The 20,944-nt window shown below is 35.4% G+C and overlaps 1 non-coding gene across 1 annotated transcript; it reads left to right on the forward strand.

Moving 5' to 3' along the window:
• The first annotated feature begins 15,630 nt into the window (after window positions 1-15,630).
• Smp_tRNA_02333_Pseudo_TTG.1.1 lies at window positions 15,631-15,697 on the forward strand. The gene has a single exon. It is a non-coding gene (tRNA).
• Window positions 15,698-20,944: the final 5,247 nt, after the last annotated feature.

Here is a 20,944-nt window from a genome sequence, read left to right on the forward strand (position 1 = left end):
AGTAACAGGCGTAAGTACAAATGAAAAGTTATGGTATTCTGGGTTCTGACACTCTTAAAAGCCTGTTTTTCAAAGTGTCTTTCACAACCCAACGAAGAATAACAAAGGAAAGTTACCTGGTAGTAAAATGCTACACGGATAATTCATTAACATATTTTACCTATTCATGTTGTATAGATCAGTAGTAGTCAGTTCACTACCTTATGTCTTGTTCATCAGTTGTTCCACAGTTATGAAAATAAACTCAATCTAGAGTACTCTTTTGTCAGTTAGTTAAATAATCCATATATTTGAAAATGATTCGTTTAGTTAACTACTTATACTTCATCTAAGTAGTATTATTATTCTGGGTGTTAACGAAAGCTTCAGTTCACTTTAATTCACGGAAGTTCATCGAATACGAATAGCCACCAAATGCTTCGATCTGAGTCGAAAATTTTCATCATTTTTATGGTGATAATTTTCTTTTACATTCAGGTCCTACAAACTATTTAGAAATATTCATAGTTCAAGCCAAGAACTGATCTTATCTAGATCGTCACTGCAAACCTAAAAGCACTGGACGACCATTTCATCATATTATGGAACTCGTTAGCAGTGCACGCCCGTGATTCCGTATCCGGAGACCGAACATCATTAGATGTCGGCTCTGTGTTCAACAGGGTAAGAGTTTCCTAGCTAGAATGAGGGTCCTGGGTTCAGTCATTGGATGCGGGATCGTGAATGCGCACTATCAAAGAGCTGCATACGAAGATGAAATAGCCATCTATTACTCTCAGATTTTTGTGATTTTAAGTATGAAAATGCTAAAATCTCCACAAATTACCCTATACTAATAATTAGGAATGGACATTCAAATAATTACTTGATGATTATAATTTCAGTACTTTCTGTAATCAATGATGGTCTTAATGATTGATGAGTACTACCCTTGAAATCTATCACCTCAGGAAACTTATAATCATGCATATTTTGAATGATCAAATTAATTTCTCGGTAATTTAAAAACAATGTTATCATGTTCACTTGATATTGTTTGCTGGTATCAATTACAGTCTTATACAACATTGGGAAGATACAAGCAAAGAGTACAAAGCGAATTAAACTTCACTCCACTGAACAAGCAAGTAGCTATCAGGACTCAGTAGCTAAACGGATAACACGATGACGTCTGTAGCGAACGGTACTGGGTTTGAGTCCCAGAGTGAAAATCATCTCTGTGGTGCAGGTACATCCAGTAGTAGAATTTTAGACAAAAAGAGAAACATCATGTCTTATCATCATCATCATCATCATCATCATCATCATCATCATCATCATCATCATCATCATCATCATCATCATCATCATCATCATCATCATCATCATTCAGTCAGTCAGTCAGTCAGTCAGTCAGTCAGCTGTCCCTACAGATACACTAAACACAACAAACAATTCTCAACAAGTACACTCATTGTATAATTGAAATGTAATGACAATTTGTAAGTAATATATTTTTGTCCATCAAAATTTTCTTTCCCCGCCCCCCCTCTCTCGCTTAGTTCTTTCTTATTTACGACAGGTGTCATTTTTTCCCAGTACAGTTTTTCCGAAAATTGGTAATGAATTTTGTACTACATCTTCAATATACATTGGAATACGTCAGTAGTATTATCAGTAGTATCAGTAATAATAATAATAGAAAACGTCAAAATGGTCTAATATGTATCACTTTACAAATTGTTACATCCATTTCAAAATTGGCATATTGTCAAAAAAGTGTTTCTGTTTATTCAACTGAGATAGTTTGAATGAAAAGTCAATTTCCTTTATGTAAGTGTGTGTGTGTATATGTATTACTAAGTAAGAAAAGTAGTAAGTAACATTTTTTCATTTATCTAAAATATTCTATGCTGAAGTTAATTTTCTTTCATGAATTGATATCTGTTCTAGGGCTTCTAAACATTAAGGAACATCATGAGGTGATTGAAATTAGTGGATGTTTATTTCGTGCTCCTTCGTATTCATCAACAAGGTATACATATAGTATACATATATACATATATATACATGTAGTCTTGAAAGAATTGATATTCTCTATGAGATTCAAACTTGTATCAACCAGTTCTACAGTTTGAGATCATACCACCTAGCTATTTGGGCCTTGGCAAACCTCCTATAGGACTTATTGAAATCTGAGAGCACTGAACAGACATTTCTTTGAATCATTTCCTAGTTAGTGTTTTTTTTGAGCGAGTTAGTTTTCTACGGGATGGAATCGCCAACCCCATGTTCAACTCTCTTCCTTTATCAGGGATTGGGACCAGCAGTAGCCCCCGGAGGGGCTACAGGCGGAGGTTAAGGATTACTCATTAACATAGAAGTATTTGAAGTAAATCATTATATCCTAGTATAAAATAATATGAATGTACATAAATATGTACTAATTAGAAAGCTCACTAGAAAAACAGAATCATTTCAACAGATCATAGTACATGGTATGGTTTATAGTTAACATCAATGATTCATTATGTCAAATAATCTGTTAACTACATTACAACAGAAACCAAACTTTAAGAAGAAAACGGTCTGTTAAGTCTTCTGAACTCTTCATCAATCACAAGAAACAATTTTAGAAAGTAGAGTTTCTGAATAGTATGAGTTGACCAACACCAAGATCAAAATTTTCAATACAAATGTGAAGACAATTCTACTGTATGGGGCGGAGACGTGGAAAACGACGAAAGCCAGAATCCAGAAGATACAAGTGTTTATTAACAGTTGTCTACACAAGATACTTGGGATCCGATGGCCAGACACTATCAGCAACAATCTACTGTGGGAGACAACAAACCAGATTCCAGTGGAGGAATAAATCAGGAAGAAGCCTTGGAAGTGAATAGGGCACACTTTGAGGAAATCACCTAATTGTGTCACAGGACAAGCCCTCACATGGAATGCTGAAGGTCAAAGGAGAAGAGGAAGACCAAAGAACACATTATGCCTAGAAACGGGAACAGATATGAGAAGAATGAACAAAAATTGGATAGAACTAGAAAGGAAGGCGGAGGACAGAGTGTGTTGGAGAATGCTGGTAGGCGGACTATGCTCCATTGGGAGTAACAGACGTAAGTTAAGTAAGTAAATAAGTATGAGCTAACCTGTAGTCCAATTGATTGATTTCTAATGAAAACAGTTTTCATAGTATCAATAAAACATTATTTCATAAATTAGACCATTTTTTGTGTGCAGATTTTTGTTCATTGGGAAGTTAGTTCACATTACAAAGTAGAGTCATAATGATGTATTAAAACAAACTAAATTAGATAACTTGTTGAAATATCTAGATGGCAGGAACAGGTAGCCCAGATGTTGAAGCAGGCCACCTTTAGTATGTATCATCAATGGAAAGTGAAATACCTGGTGTTAGAAGGTTAGGAATATCGAAAAGAAGAGAATGAGAACAAATAGTGATTGGTGTAGAAACGAAAGTATAATCAGATTTGAGACGATTGATTGACATTTTGCAAATGGTCAGTCAGTCAGTCACAACGTAGAACTTCATAAGTACGTACGTACATCAGTTCGAGTTGCCATACCACATTAGCACAGAGATGAAGTTGTCGAAGTAGTAAAGTAGTAAGAGTATAAGCAGAAATTGAAAAGAGATTAGGGTTTGTAGATGTTATTCAAAGAGTATGATCCAGTGAAATAAATTTAGAAAGAGAATAAAAAAGATAGAGACATGGAGAATTCAGAAGATTAGAATTCGGGAGAACACTCCATTTTGCAAATGGAGTATACACTGAATGTTTTCCCAGACTTTACTGAGCGATTTTGTAATTTTGTATCTTAGTACATTTGATTGTCCCCACTTGTGATTTCGTTCATTATGATACCATATATATTAAATAGTTACTTCCTCATTATTAATTTCAATTATATGTAATTAATTAATCAATTAATTAATCAATAATGAATGGTAAGATAGAGTAAGGAGACAGAGAAACGGATAGGGAAATAGATAAAGTTGATTAAATGAATAGAGTATGTATTAATATTGATTATTAATGATTTATTAAAAAAGAAGTAACTTGATAATTCCGTATTCATTTGGATCAAAGCAGAAAATCAGAAGGGGGGGTTTTGGAGATTTTAGTAATGTTATGAGTAAAATCATGAGTCAGTTGATGTTAGACCACTATGGAAAACCTGAAAGCACTGGACAGCCGTTTCGTTCTATTGTGAGACTCCTCAGAAGTGCGCATCCACGATCCCGCACAAAGGACTCGAAACTACAACCTTCGTTTCACGCACGAACGCTTAAAATCTAGACCAAGGAGCCGTCATCCAATAATGTTAATGTCTAACTTCAACTAATTCATGATATTGCACGACTGTCCACATTTGTCTTCATTGAGTAACTGCTTCACACCAGACACAGTTGAACTCCTTAGTAGTGGTCAATCTAATCTCAATCTATGTAAATTTCGTTTGTTCTGGACTTCAATTACCAGTGGTAAATAACTTGTAATCTTCTGTGAAATCATTCATATAAAAAAAAACATGAATGTAAGCAAAGATGGATACTAGCTAGCGGTAGAATCCAGCTTGACGCGCGTTTCGTCCTATTTGAGACTTGTCAGCTGGATGTACCTTCATCTCAGAGTTGATGTTCACTCTCGGACTCGAACCTAGTACCGTTTGCTTCAAACGCCATCACGTTATCCACTCGGTCAATGAGTCCTGATAGTCACTTGCTTGTGCAATGAGGTGAAGTTTAAATTCACTTAGTATTACTTGTTTGAATCTTCCCATTGATGTTTAGGACTGCAACTGAGTGAACATCAACTGTGAGATGCAGGTACATCCAGCTGACGAATCCCAAATGGGACGAAACGCGCGTCCTGGATTCCACTACTAGCCACTATTCATCTTTGCTTACAATACTTGTGAAATAGGGCTATATCGAGGCAATACGCACACCATGCACATATGCCAATAAGAGACTGACCAGTTGCACTCCTAAAAACATCAATGGGAAGATTCAAACAAACAATACTAAGTGAATTTAAACAAGAATGTTATAAAAGTCATACACAATTTCAAATCTATTTCATAAAACAAAGAGATGAGAAAAGTAAACAAAATCACATCTAAATTCATTTAAACAAGTCAAGAATTAAATGGGTTTTCATAGGTTGAAAACAAACAAAATAAACAAAGTTGCCTAACAACACAATTATAATATAGACTTGTTAAGTTGTTACTTTTGTCGAATCGATCAATCTGGATTAAAAATCAAGAACCAATATGATCCATATTGATAAGTTATTCATTTGACTAACAAAAGTAAAATGGATTATTTAATCTTAGATAATAAATCAATAAAATTGATTTCCATAGTTGAAATCATGAGTCAATTGAAGCTAGACCACCACCATGGAAAACCTGGAAGCACTGGATGGCCGTTTCGTCCTATTGTGGGACTCATGATTTCAACTATGAAAATACTGAAATCTCCACAAAACCCCTTCTGATCTAAAATTGATTTCATTGAAATCATGAATTGAACAATGTTACCTCATCATTGAAAACCTGGAAACATTGGACGACTGTTTTGTCTTGAAACTGAGAAATAAGAAAAAGTGCATCACTAGTAAATATTTGTTTCTACTTATTACAAATATCTACATAAATAGCTAATAGTAAATTCACTTGGTATTGTTTGCTTGTATCTTTCCATTGTTGTGTTAGGACTGCAATTGATCAGTCTGTTATTAGCATATGTGCATCCTGCACGGATTGCCAAGATACTGCCTGAAGTCACAAGCATTGTAAGCAAAGATGGATAGTGACTAACAGTGGAATACAGGACGCGCGTTTCGTCCCATTTGGGATTCGTCAGCTGGATGTACCTGCATCTCACAGTTGATGTTCACTCAGTTGCAGTCCTAAACATCAATGGGAAGATTCAAACAAGTAATACTAAGTGAATTTGAACTTCACCTCATTGCACAAGCAAGTGACTATCAGGACTCATTGACCGAGTGGATAACGCGATGGCGTTTGAAGCAAACGGTACTGGGTTCGAGTACCGGAGTGAACACCAACTCTGTGATACAGATACACCCGGCTGACGAATCCCAAGCAGGACGAAACGCACATCCTGAATTCCACTACTAGCCACTAACTATCCTTGCTTATTTTTCAAAAGTTTTTTATAGAATAAATGAATCCATTTCACCTGTAATTCCCTTAAAAACTTTAAACTACTTAATATAATTTAAATCCATTCAACAAAGTTATTATAATTCTCTCAGCAACATGGGGTCATGTTTTCTTCTCCTTTTAAAGCCACTTATAGAATGGATCATTTATATCAATAAACTATAGTCATGGTGAAGATGATGTTAACGATCTTCATACTGTGAACTATTTCATAAAGTATAACTGAATGTATCATGTAAAAATAGATAGGAACATTGACTTCTTTTTGAAATGAATACATTCTAATCATTACCCCTTCCCTCCCCCCCCCAAAAAAAAACAAGAAATCGTATTTGATTAACATTATGTCTGTATGTAATTCATTCAACCGAATATTTAATTTCTAATTGAATAGATAGATGTATATATACCTCAACAGGGAGTAATATCCTTAATACTGCCCTATAATTATAAATATCTTTATTCTCATCATAGAACTAACATGATTATCACCATAACAAAAAATAATCAATAGGGATAATAATAATAGGAGTGATTGTATAGTTGCTAGGCGGTTAGTGAGTTTTATCACCCTAGTCTTCTTTCCATAATAATAAAACACACGACTGTTTATGATAAAGTCACAATTTTCTTGTTTCCAACTTCAATCCTTATGATTACAAAGGTATTGGTTACTAATATCAAAAAAAGGAGTGAAATGATTATTTAATCTTTTTTTTTAAATTCTATTCCTTTAACTGAATTTAAAGTTTACAAAAAAAATGAGGGGGGGGGTTTCTGGTGAGTATCTTCTAGTTTAATATATAAGTATTCATATGGTTTGTGCAATATTCAATTGGTTTATGTAACACATTTAACTGAAACTATACTTTACTTTGCTATGGAAAGGATATCCGTTTCTAAGTTCGAATCTAATTAAACTTAAATTCGGGATCGTGGATGCGCACTGGTGAGGAGTCCCATAATAGGACGAAACGGCCGTCCAGTGCTTCCAGGTTTTCCATGGTGATCTAACTTCAATTGACTCATGATTTCAACTACGAAAATACCGAAATATCCATAAAAACCCCTTCTGATCTATAATCATATGCTCACTAGTGACTGAATGTAAGGAATGTTTCCTTGAGCTCTAGTGGGAAGCAGTGATCAGTGGAGTCCAACCAAGTCTGTTGTAGAGATATCAACTCACTGAAGACAATTAGTGAACGGTTGCTCAAACATCATGGATTGGTTGAAGTTAGACATTAACACCGTTGGATGTCGGCCGGCTCAGTGGTCTATCTGTTAATTGCTCTGGTGCGAGACTGGTAGGTCCTGGGTTCGAGTCTCGTGAGTTCGAGATCGTGGATGCACACTGGTGAGGAGTCCCACAATAGGATGAAATGGTCGTGCAGTACTTCTAGGTTTTCTATGATGGTGTAGTTTTAATTGGCTCATGATCTCAACTATATAAAATTAATAAAATCTCCACAAAACCCCTTTTGATAATATTGTGTTTCACATTTTTATATCAGTTTTGTTTTTTGTTTCAAATATATTAATAACATAAAATAACTACCCTGATACGGCCGAAGGTGAATAGAGTAAACTCTTCCTATCCAAATGTTGGAAGTGGTAATAACAGTCAGTATTTCCTATTCACCTTCTTTTATATATGTTTTCTACTAATTCAATTGTCAGAATTGGGATTGGTGGAGATTGTAGTAACTTTAATAGTTGAATTCATCAGTCGATCTAAGCTAGGTCACCATTGAGAACTTAGAACTTAGAAGTATTGGATAACCGTTTCGTCCTAGTATAAGAATCATGAACATTGTGAATCCATGATCCCGTATGCTGCACTCGAATACAGGACCTTCTATCTCTTTCACGGACACTTAGCTTCTAGACCACTGAACTGGAATCCAACAGTATGAATGTCTAACTTCAATCGATCGGGGGTCTTACACAATCTTTCATTTATTTTCTGACTCATGAAATTCAGCTATTAAAATAATTCAACTGTTACCAATACCTTTCCATCTATCATACATTCAATTCATGTGCCCCATTAGACTAGTCTATCGTATTATTTCAAACGATAGGCAAGATAAAAAATATGCCAAGAACCGAAGTGTTTCTGTTGAAGTTTTTTTTAATATTCAAAGTCACAATAGTCTGTTAAGCCTTTTTATAATAACTCGTGAGTATATGCAGCTGGCATTCTTAGTCTTCGGTTCAAGCAAATCTAAAACATGAAGGTTAATTACAATATTTACAAAGTTGGGAATGAAATGGTATAGACATCTGAGAAGATAGACTATGTTCAACAATTACGCTTAGTTGACGGGTAACAGTGATCCATTTGAAGAAGTTGAAAATCCGTGATTACAGGCCATTAATGTACATGCTATTCAAAATTCAAAAACTCTTAATTCTTACAAATATATGAAATAAATTTTTTGTCAGTACATAAATAAAACAGTCATCAGTACTCCATAGCTTCTTATCAACCCAATCTTACTTATCATAGAATATAAACAAACTTCGTTAATGAAGAGAGACAGGTATCTAACTCAGACAATGAATGCTCTAAGAGCAGTTTTGCTCTATGCTTGTGAAACCTGGCCTCTCCGAGTTGAGGATGTTAGACGTCTCTCTGTGTTCGATCATCGTTGTCTCCGAAGGATTGCTGACATTCAGTGGCAACACCATGTTAGTAGTGCAGAGGTTCGGCATCGTGTGTTCGGGCGCAGAGACGATAATTCAATTGGTGTCACCATCTTGAAACACCGACTTCGGTGGCTTGGACATGTTTTACGAATGTCGTCCTAGAGACTTTCACGTCGTGCATTATTTGCCGACGCTGGGACTGGTTGGAAAAAGCGGAGAGGTGGTCAGTGTATGACATGATGTCGTAGTATGAAAGAAAGCTGCAAAGGGCTAGCTTCTGTTGGTCCTTCACGACTCCCTGGCTGGAGTCCGAGAGATGGTGCAACACAGTGGCTAGAGACGTTATCAGATATGGCTCAGAATAGAAGCCAGTGGCGAGCCTGCTGTAACCTTCTTTTACTTTCTTCATAAAGAGTGGCTATAACTTTCTTAACTGAGAGAGTTCTTCTGGTTGTACATTTCAGTTCCCCCCATCATTGCTCTTCTCTTTTTTTCCTTATTTTATACATACGCATCTTCCCCCTTTCTCCTCCTATTCTCATTATTTTGTGTGGCGCATATGTATCCGGTGCCCTTTGTACCAATATGTATGTGATTAAATAAATAATGAATGAATGGTTGCGTAAGATCACGGATCGATTGAAGTTAAACATTCATACTGTTGGATCCCAGTTCAGTGGTCTAGATGTTAAGTGTTCATGAGAGAGACCCGAAGATTGTCGACTCGAGTGCCGCGTACTGGATCGTGGATACACCATGTTGTGGAGTCTTATACTAGGATAAAACAGTTATCCAATCCTTCTAAGTTTTCAATAATGGTCTAGTTTATAATAAGATAAACTATTCTTTCTAATCATTTCCATTGAACATATATATATCTGTATTCATAACACTAATCTTTTGTTTTTTACTCTTCCAATAATAATAACAATGATGATTTCTTTGAATGAAAACTAATCATGCAGTATAATGATCTCATTTTAATAATAACACTATATCACCCCCCTCTCTCTCCCCCTCCAAAATATAAACAAACAAACAAACAAACAAACAACAAAATCCATCAGTGAAACTTATTGAACTATGTATAGTTTATCTTTTTTTTGTATTTTCCTTGTCCAGCTTTTAATCAACAACAATGTTATGATGTAATCCTAAAGGGTTACAATCAATGAGAAATCGAGAGAGAGAGAGAGAGGGAGCGAGAGAGAAAAAAACAGAAAGAAAAAATATTTACTTTGATAATTTTTTTTGGTGTTTTTTTCTTTTCTTTTCTTTTTGTCTTCACTTTCTAAATTATCGGTTTTTTGATCTCTCTTGGGTATATGGATCAAGACTATTGAATATATATTCGATAAAAAAAAATTAAGTTCCATTTGTGTATGTGTGTGTGTGTACAACTGGCCCTCTATCTCTCTCTCTTTGTAAATGTGATTTACGCCTGACAGTACGAAAATAATGATCTAAATAATGGTCAATGGTTATATGTTTAATTAGGATACCATTTTTGTCAGAAACTAAATCTATTTGGTGAATCTATGATAACCAAAGAATACTGAGAAAGTGTTTTATTATAGTTGAGATCATGAGTAAATTGAAGCTAGATCACCATGGAAAATCTGGAACCACTGGATGGCTGTCTCATCCTATTGTGGAACTCCTCAGCAGTGTGCATCCACGATCCCGCCTCACGAGATTCGAAACGATGACCTATCGGTCTCTGGCGTGAATGCTTAACCTCTAGACCATTAAGCCAGCCGGCATCCAACAGACTCAATGTATAACTTCGACTAATCCATGAAATTGAGCAACCATTCACCATTATCCTCAGTGAGTTACTGTCTCACAACAGACCTGTTTGAACTCCACTGATCACTGCTTCTCACTAGAACTGCAGGAAATATCTCTTGAAGTCAGTCACTAGTGAGCATATGATTATTATCAGAAGGGATTTTTATGAAGATCTCAGTAATTTTATAGTTGAAATCATTAGTCAATTGAAGTTAGATCATCATGGAAAACCTGGAAGCATTGGATGGCCGTTTCGTCCCATTGTGGGACTCCTCAGCAGTGCACATCCACGATTATAGTTTCTGTTATGCATATGACTAAGAATCAACCTTAGGGATAAAAGGTATTATGCTTAACATAATAGATCATTTAAGACTTAAACACCTCAGTTATAAAGTTTCTGACTGGAACATAGTGTGACAGATTTAAATTTGGTAAAGAGTATTATATGTCTCAAAACTGAAAATACATCTTATAAACTGACATATACCGTATGGTATAAATCCCAAAGTTCAAAGTCTCCAATCGAAATGCTTCAGAATCCATTTAGTTCATTTAGGAATAGATCTGGTTTCTAATTCATCTCTTCAGTGATATGTCATTGTTGAATTAATGAAACTCTACTAATCATAACTTTGAATATTCATTCCAAAATACATCATACCTATTAAGTCTATCATCCAAGATAGAAACATTCATCTAATAGTGAATGGTTGCTCAACTTCGTGGGTTGGTTGAAGTTAGACATTAACACCGTTGGATGCCCTCCGGCTCAGTGATTTAGAGGTTAAGCGCTCACACGGGAGACTGTTAGGTCCTGTTTTCGAATCTTGCGAGGTGGGATTGTGAATTCACACTTCCGCTGAGGAGTCCCAAAATAGGACGAAATGGCCGTCCAGTACTTCCAGATTTTCCATAGTGGTTTAGCTTCAATTGACTTATGATTTCAATTAAAATCCCCACAAAACCTTCTGATAATGTTTCTTAGTTTAGAAACTATACTATACTCTGACTAGACATTATTTAAGTCTCTATTGTTGAATATTCGTTTCAGACTGCTTTCTATAGATGACTCAATAATAAGAGTCATTTTATAAAACAGGATACTCACTTGTAATGTGGTAGTCTATTATGATTACCATCAACCAACTCATTGTTTATACACATTAGTATATACATACATATCTCTATACATCAATTGATTAATGACATAATTCTTCTAACATGTTTATCGTTTTAATTTTGATAGTCATTGTCTATGTAAGACAAATTATTGTTCAATCAGGAAAGACATGGGAACTATTGTATCCTTTTATTATTATTATTATTATTATTAGTAGTAGTAGTAGTAGTAGTAATAGTAGTAATAGGAGGAGGAGGAGTAGCAGTAGTAGTAGTCGAGTAGTAGTAGTATTCATTATCATGTAACATTGTTTACTTATTTCATTGTCTACTTATTCATCGACTATAACTCGATCAAGATGTGAATGAGAATTAGTCAAATGATGTTATGAAATAATATGATGTCATTATAGGATAGAAATTACTAGAATGAGTTTGGAAGCACTAGACGACCGTTTCGTTCTATTGTAGGACTCCTTAGTGGCGGTGCGGGTCCACGATCGCGCTTCTAGCTTCAATCGATTCATGATTTCAATTATAAAATTACGGGAATCTCCACAAAACCCCCTTCCAATGATGATCATATACTCACTAGTGACTGGCTCAATGAGGTATTTCCTAGAGTTCTAGTGAGAAGCAGTGATCAGTGAAGTCTGTTGTGAGATGGTAACTCACTGAAGACAATGATGGATGGTCGCTCAACTTCGTGCATATTAACATAACTCGATGCCGACTCAATGGTCTATAGTTTAAGTGTTCATTTGCGAGACGGAAGGTCCTGGGTTTCATTCCCGCAAGCGGGGTCGTGGATATGCGCTGTTGAGGAGCACCATGCTAGGACGAAACGGTTGCTCAATACTTTCAGGTTTCCTATGCTGGTTTACCTCTAATCAACTCATGAATTAAATTATTAGAATAATATTTGTATTTATTTTACCGGTGACCAATATTCAATGCTCAATGTGGGATTTATCAAAATAAAAAGAATGGTTTTATCTTAATATTAGTTGAATATTTTCGAAAGGAAAGTTGAAACCTAAACAGCTAGTTGCTTATCACTGATGTGCCACACAGATCGGTTATTAAGAACTAACCAATAATATACTGTCGCGATATTAATCCTGATCGAATTCAATCGATCAGATCAAGATATCGAGCATTATATGTAACATTTTAATGAAAGACTAGAAATCAGAGAGCACTAGAAATCTGCTTCGTTCTAGTTTCTGGTTTCTTAGCAGTGTACACACTTACGACACCACACACACACAGACACAAAAGATCGAAACGATTACCCGAAACCTCTTGATTTTTTTTTAGTTCTCCAATTATATCAGTTGTGAGATAGTAACTCACTGAAGACAATGTTAGATGGTCGCGTGATTTCGTGATTAGGTTGAAGTTAGACATTAACATCATTAGATGTTGACTCAATGGTTTGAAGGTTAAGTGTTCGCGCGAGAGACCCAAAATTCTGGGTTCCAATCCCACAAGAGGGATCGTGGACACGCACTGCTGAGGAGTTCCACACTAGAATGAGGCGGTGTGCTTCCAGGTTTTCCATGATGGTTTAGCTTTCATTGACTCATGAATTCAACGATTAAATTACTACAATTTCCACACCCCCCCCTTTCTAAGAAGATTAACTATTCTATTCATATTTACAAAAAGAAACCGATACACGTGTAAATTGTTTTTTGTTTAGGGAAAAAAAAAGAAATTATGCAACACTAATATCTTAATTCATTGATCACTTATCATTCTATGATAACCATTTATGATATCATTGATCAAATTGGTAATCATTTATTAATTACCTATTGATTAAATCATAACTATAGAGATCAAGATCAGGATCACCAGTTATTGGTTTCATAGTGATCATCCACACACACAGACCCACACACATGCATAAATGGTTCTATTATACATAAAATCATATAAGAACAATTATCACTCTATTTGATAATGAAAACTATTATGATTAGATTTGATAAGATAAATATACAAACTGTGAATCGTTTTTTATTGATAAATGAAAGAGAATAATTATCGAGTATTTCAGTGTTATATGTTAATAGAAAGAACAAGAGAGGGGGGAAGGGGGAAAGGGGGGGTAGGTAACCATCCTGATAATAACCAATTTTATGGTTAAAACTAAAGGTAACAAAAAGAATAATTAATAATTGTAATGAGTTTATGGTTAATATTTATAGTATTATACTGGATGACTTATAGTTTTCGGGAAAGGCTTGTGGAGATTGTTGAGCTTTGATTAAGAGTTCAACCGTGTTTGATGTCAGGCAATTACTCACTGAAGACAATAGAGGATGGTTGCGCAAGATCTTGTATTAGGTGAAGTTAGATATTGTTACCGTTGGATGATGGCTTGGTAGCCATGAGCTTAAGCGCTCACATGAAAGACCTAAGGTCCTAACTTCGTGTCCTTTGTGTGGGACCGTGGGTTTGTACTGATTAGGAGTCCCATAAAAGAATGAAACGGCCATCCAGTAATTCCAGATTTTCAGTGGTGGTATAACATTGATCCATTCATGATCCGTATTACAATTTGAACAGTATTCACAAGGTTACGATAGTCAGTGAGTCAAGATTTTTAAACCTGTTTCATCTATTTTACTTTTTAACAAATGTAAGAGTAAGTTGTAAGAGAACTAAAAGTTGTTAAAACATAGAGTGATATCAGTTAATTACCGATGGTTTGAGTCATGTATAGTGGTACAAAATATTTGGTTGGGATTCTATTGATAATTATGTTCACTGACTGGAGATGTTGAATGACATGGTTCAAAATCAATTACAGTAGCGCAGATTTATTTATTTATTTAAACACATAAATATTGGTACAAGGAAGCACCAGATAAATATGCGCCTCACAAATCTCATTTGATTTGTGTGAGGGCTGTGATACTGCCTGGGTGCTCAGACCGAAGCAGGTGGTTTTCTTAAGGGGCCACACCCAGAGCCTTTGACCTAAAGATCTGATCCACAAGACAGTGGAGCATCGTGAGGAGATGCAGTCTCATGGTGGCCGGTGACCAACGAATGATTCATATGCCATTTGTTTCATCAGGATACTGGAGCCCATGTGCACCATTGGTTTGGAATCAGAGTTTTCCAACTCCCCTAGGTGGACTTTCCGTGTCCACCAACCCGGTTAAGGCGACGGACATTCGCAGATACACTCACTCTTTAGTTTTCTTTAGATCTTAGATTTCCATATTCTTTCTAACATAAATTTTTGGTCTTGTCTTTTCAAATTATATTCTCAATGTTTAGTTTTTCTTTTCATTTCATACTTCTACTCAGTGGTCTAGTGGTCAAGCGCTCGCGCGCGAGACCGATAGGTCCTGGGTTCGAATCTCCCAAGGAGGGATCATGGATGCACACTACTGAGGAGTTCCAAAATAGGACGAAATGGCCGTCCACTGACTCCAGGTTTTCCATGGTGGTCTAGCTTCAACTGACTCATGATTTCAACTATAAAATTACTAAAATCTCCACAAAAATTCTTTCTTTTAATGATATTTTCTAGTTAAATGAAATTTATCAAGAAAATAGATGAACTATAAAACAGATTATGGGATACAGGTATATTCAGCTGATGAGTCCCAAAGAAGACGAAACACGCATCCTGGATTCCATTGCTAGCTACTATCCATCTTTGCTTATAATGCTTGTGAATTAAGGCGATATGGAGGCAATCCGCACAAAATATACATATACTAATAAGAAACTGATCAATGGCAAACCTAAACATCAATGGGAAGATTCAAACAAACAATATAAAGTAAATTTAAACCTCACCCCATTGCACAAGTAAGTAGCTATCAGAACTCAGTAGCTGAGTGGATAACGCGATGGCGTTTGAAGCGAAAGGTACTGAGTTCGAGTCCCAGGATGAACATTAACTCTGAGATGCAGGTACATCCGGTTGACAAGTCCCAAACAGGACGAAACGCTCATCCTGTTTTCCATTGCTAGCAACTATCCATCTTTGGTTATAATACTTGTGAACTGAGGCAATATCGAGGCAATCCGCACAGAATGTACATATACTAATAAGAGACTCATCATTTGCAAACATCATTAAAAAGATTCTAAACAAACAATACCGAATGGTCCTTCACAATATGATCCATTTACCTTAATGAAGAGACTTAATTACTTTCATTTATAAAAAAAAAGGATAAAAGTAAACATTCGTTATCATTTAATGTATAATAGAATTTTAATTTACCAGCAAATAAGATAATGATCATGCTATACCTCTGTGCATATTCTTACATACATCCATACATACCGTATCTACACTTACACACACACACACACAGTAATACTACTACTATTACTATTACTACCACTACTACTAATAATAATAGTAGTAGTAATGATTATTCAATCTGAACTTATCAGATTATCAGTGTCCTTAATGGGTATTTTATACTATAAACTATTCATCGTTTTTATTCCTTTTTTGCTTTTTCCTTTATGAGGGTTATTTACATTTCGAATCACAGCAGGTGATTGATTATAAAAGAGAAGAAAAAAAAAAGATGAAGCCTTAAGGGTTAGGGCTGGAGATAATACATTCTGATCCATGGTCTATTTTTTTCTTTTTTGTTTATTTATTTATCAGTACATACTATGTGTGATTCTATTTTACTTAGATCAGTATAGAAATATAATGGTGTGTAGGTTATGAGACGGAGACAGAGGTAGAGAGGGGGGAGATAGTGAAAGGGAGAGAGAGAGAGGGGAGAAATTACGTCACGTGTCTTCTACACACACACACACACTCGAACACACATATCTATGGTTGTTTAGAGTATAATAATGTTCATTACGTAAACAGTTAAGATTATGTAAACTATAATGGATCTTGTTTTAGAAGCAACAAGGAAAACTACAGAGAAAGAGAGAGAGAAGGTCAAGTTTTAGTGATAATCTTGATCTAGTCGTGTGACTATATATATGTGTTATGTTTGTTTATCAATTTGAAGATAATTAAAACAACGAATATTATGAAATTACTAGGGCCCTTTAGTACTAATGAATGTCTAAAGTAAATGTTTATCATGATTTTGACACCAGTTGGTGAATAATGAAAAGTTAATAGTTCTGTTTAAGATGTTAGAAAATGAACTGCTGAATCTATAGGGGAGAGATTTGTGGATATAGATGAATACTATGGCTTATATAGCGAATTGATCTCAGTTAGATAACCACCATAACCACTGAATCACCGTTTCATCCTCAGAAGTTGTTATCTACGATCACATCAGGGAGTAAACCCAAAACTCTTTAAGAATGAGAGAGAATGTTTAAACTTTAGACCACTGAACAATCATCTGGTACTCTACATCTGTAACTTCAATTGAGTTGCGGCATTACATCAAATTGTAACTTATTGTCTGGAAATAATAATCCTTTTGGTAGAGACAAATGATAAAGACATAGAGACTGTTTAATGTTAGATGACTGAAATACACTGATTAGGAAAACTTTCAATGACCTAGATGCTAAATTCAGTCGGTTATGAATTGTTAACTTGATTTTCAAGAGTATTTCAATCATTAACCTTCGAACAATTCTTTAGTCATGCCTTCATCAAAATGTGACAGGTGTAAATGTAGTAAGTGGAGATTGTTCAACAGACATTACGCCTGTTACCCCTCGTAGAGGAGCATACGCTGCCCATCAGCACTCTCCATCCATCTCTGTCCTCGGCAATCCTTTCCAGTTCCTTCCAGTTGCTATTCATTCTATTCATGTCGACTTCTGATTCTCGACACAGTGTGTTATTTGGTCTTCCTCTTTTCCGTTTCCCTTCAGGATTACAAGTTATCGCTTGCCTGGTGATCTACATAGTGCCTACTTTTCCACCTCCAACATCTTTCCCTAATTTTCTCTCCAGCTGGAAGTTGATTTGTTCTCTCACATATTAGGTTGTTGCTGATAGTATCCTGTCAACGGATATTGAGTATCTTGCTTAGACAACTGTTTATAATCTATAGACATTAATTAGGACCAAATATGAGTTTGAATAGTAACTGATGGTCGATGAATAGGAAACGACTTTTATGACTATATGAAAAGAATGATGGACTCAATCAATAGTAACGACATTGAAATGTAGATTCATCCGGGTGAATTGTCTAAGTTAGAACAAAAAAATGTGGTAGGCTAAGATGGATAGTGGCTAGCAGTGGAATCCAGGACGTACGTTTCCTCCTATTTGGGACGCGTCAACTGGATGTACCTGAATCTCAGAGTTAATGTTCATCCTGGGACTCGAACTCAGTACCTTTCGCTTCAAACGCCATCGCGTTATCCACTCGGCCACTGAGTCCTGATAGCCACTTGCTTGTGCAATGGGGTGAAGTTTAAATTCATTTAGTATTGTTTGTTTGAATCTTCCCATCGACTGCAACTGGTCAGTCTCTCATTGGCATATATGCATACTATGCGTATTGTCTCTATATAGCCTTAATTCACAAATGTGTATTGTAGATACTTCGCTTAATTAAGATCAAAATGAATTTACTTGGAATATTGAAAAAATCTCCTTTATAATCACTTCCTTCCTTTAAATTTCAGAACAGAATGAAAAAACAATCTATTTGATAATAACATCAACTATTGTGGTGTGTGCTACTGATATCGATAGATATAAGTAGTATATAGCAACAATCGAAAATGTAATGCTAAGAAGCAGAAGGTTAGTAAGCTCTAAGAAGAAAGAATGAGGACAGAAAATAATTACTATGGAAACAAAAGGATAGTAAAGTCTGAGACGATTGACTACCATTATGTAAATGAAGTATTTACTTTATGGTTCTCAGATTTTACCAAGACATTCTGTAAATTTTAAATTCAAATATATTCGATTGTCTCCCCTTTGTGTTTTCGTTCACTACATTTGATGTCGCTACTAACCAGCAGGGGGGAAAGATACTGTTCTACGGACCTGGAGCTGAGGTGTTAGTTTAGTTTTAAGTAATAGTTTTAGTGATAACCTAAAAGTTATATCAAGTATTGGTTTTATTACACTTAAATTATATACTACTTAAATGATATTTCACAGTATATAGTGATGACAGTGTTTTTTAAATGGAGGATTTAAGCTACGCATGGGCTTGTGCATATCATGATACATCAGCCCATATATGCATCGGTCCTAGTTGTTATAACCTGATTAGTACAACAAGATCAACACCGAATTAATAGAAGTAGTGAATTTAGTGGTGGTAATATATAAAAGAAAGGTTGTATATGGGGATATAGTATAGGAAAAAAGACAGATATGAAGCAACTTTAATCTCAAGGTTTAGGGGAAGATAAAGAGTGTATACACCTGTGCCATTGTGACCGATTCTGAGCCATGTCACACAGAGTCTCCAACCATTGGTTACGATAGTCATGCGGACCCCAACCAAGTAGTCTGCATCTACCAACATGGCTCAGACTAGAAGTTAGTGACTTCAAACACTGATGCCACGTTTCGGTTTGGCCACCCCTAACTCTTTTCCAACCATCCCCTACACTAGTCATCATAGCGCGTCTTGGTAATCGGCGTTCAGGCATACGTAACACGTGACACAACCATCTCAGTCGATGAAGATTCACAACATCATGATAGATAGATGAAACAAAAGCAATGCTAATTGTATAAATAATAAATGATTCATTAATGTCAGAATTGTCGCGTAACTCACTTACATTATTCGAAATGAAGTCGTATTTTAAACACGAAGTTCGGAAAAGGGATCTTTTTTCAACAATTTATTATCAAGCTGTACAATCGTATATGTGTATGGAAAACTCGGATACAGTAGCACAATGTGGTTCTACAAGGTTGAGAGGAGAACAGTCAGGAGTTCCATACTTGAACATTTAATCGACTGTAGTCATTCTACTGATCAACAGTTTTATTTTAAGGTTGTATATACGATTTGTCCAAATCTACCTAGATTTCTTTGTATCCAACTCCTAAAAGTAGTCGAAGTTCTTACCATCCATGAGCTCAAGCCAGAACTATGCTTACAAACAAAGTACGCCTTATCGTAATCGTTACCTTGGCCTTTATTATTATTGTTACTTCATTTCCTCCTTTTACTTATGTCACACATTCTCAATGTTTTATTCATAATTATTAGAAAGGGCTCTTGTGGAGATTTCAGTAATTTTATAGTTGAAATCATGAGTCAATTGAAGCTAGACCACCATGGAAAACCTGGAAGCACTGGACGGCCATTTCGTCCTATTGTGGGACTCCTCAATGGCAGTGTGCATCCTCGATCCCGCCTCGCCAGATTCTAAACCAGGACCTATCAGTCTCGCGTGCGAGCGCTTAACCGATAGACCACTAAGCCGGCCGACATCCAACGGTGTTAATGTCTAACTTCAACCAATCCACGAAATCTGAGCAACCATCCACCATTGTCTTCAGTGAGTTGATAATTCTTTACCAACTTATCAAGTTTATTGTTATTATTCGTATTACGTAATTTAGTATTATAATCTTTCTATTACATCATCTTGGTTATTCTTTGTTTACATTTCCTCACGGAACTAGTACTTTAACGAAAAAGATCTTCATATATGTAAGATTGTACAGCTTGATAATAAATTTGTTGAAAAGAGATCCCTTCACTGAACATTGTTTAAATGAGAATCATCTATCAAAAGTCCTATTAGACACAACGAACCAATCAAAACTATTGTATTCAATTTGAATGATCAATCATTTTAAACTTAGCTTTAAGAGATAAGAACAAGATATTCTTGTTCATTTAGATAAGAATCATTATACACAAATATATATTATCACTAAGTATAGATGAGTTGTTGGGACAATATTTCTATGAATTAACATATACTACTTATTTTTGTTTTTGCTAGTTGAATAGTATAATTGTCAGAAATTAGACATGATAATCAGTTAGACATTAACACCGTTGAATGCCGGGTAACTTTTGGGATTTATGAATGAGCTAATATTCTATAAATATTCTTATTGTATAACTATTCAGTAATTAGATTGTGTATATCTTTATTTATCTTATTATAAGCTTCATTTCGATCTATAGATTATTATCATACTATTTACTGTTCGTAAATTACAGTCAGTTTATTAATTACTGTGTGG

Source organism: Schistosoma mansoni, chromosome 4 (genome assembly GCF_000237925.1).
Source record: "Schistosoma mansoni strain Puerto Rico chromosome 4, complete genome".
NCBI lineage: Eukaryota > Metazoa > Platyhelminthes > Trematoda > Strigeidida > Schistosomatidae > Schistosoma > Schistosoma mansoni.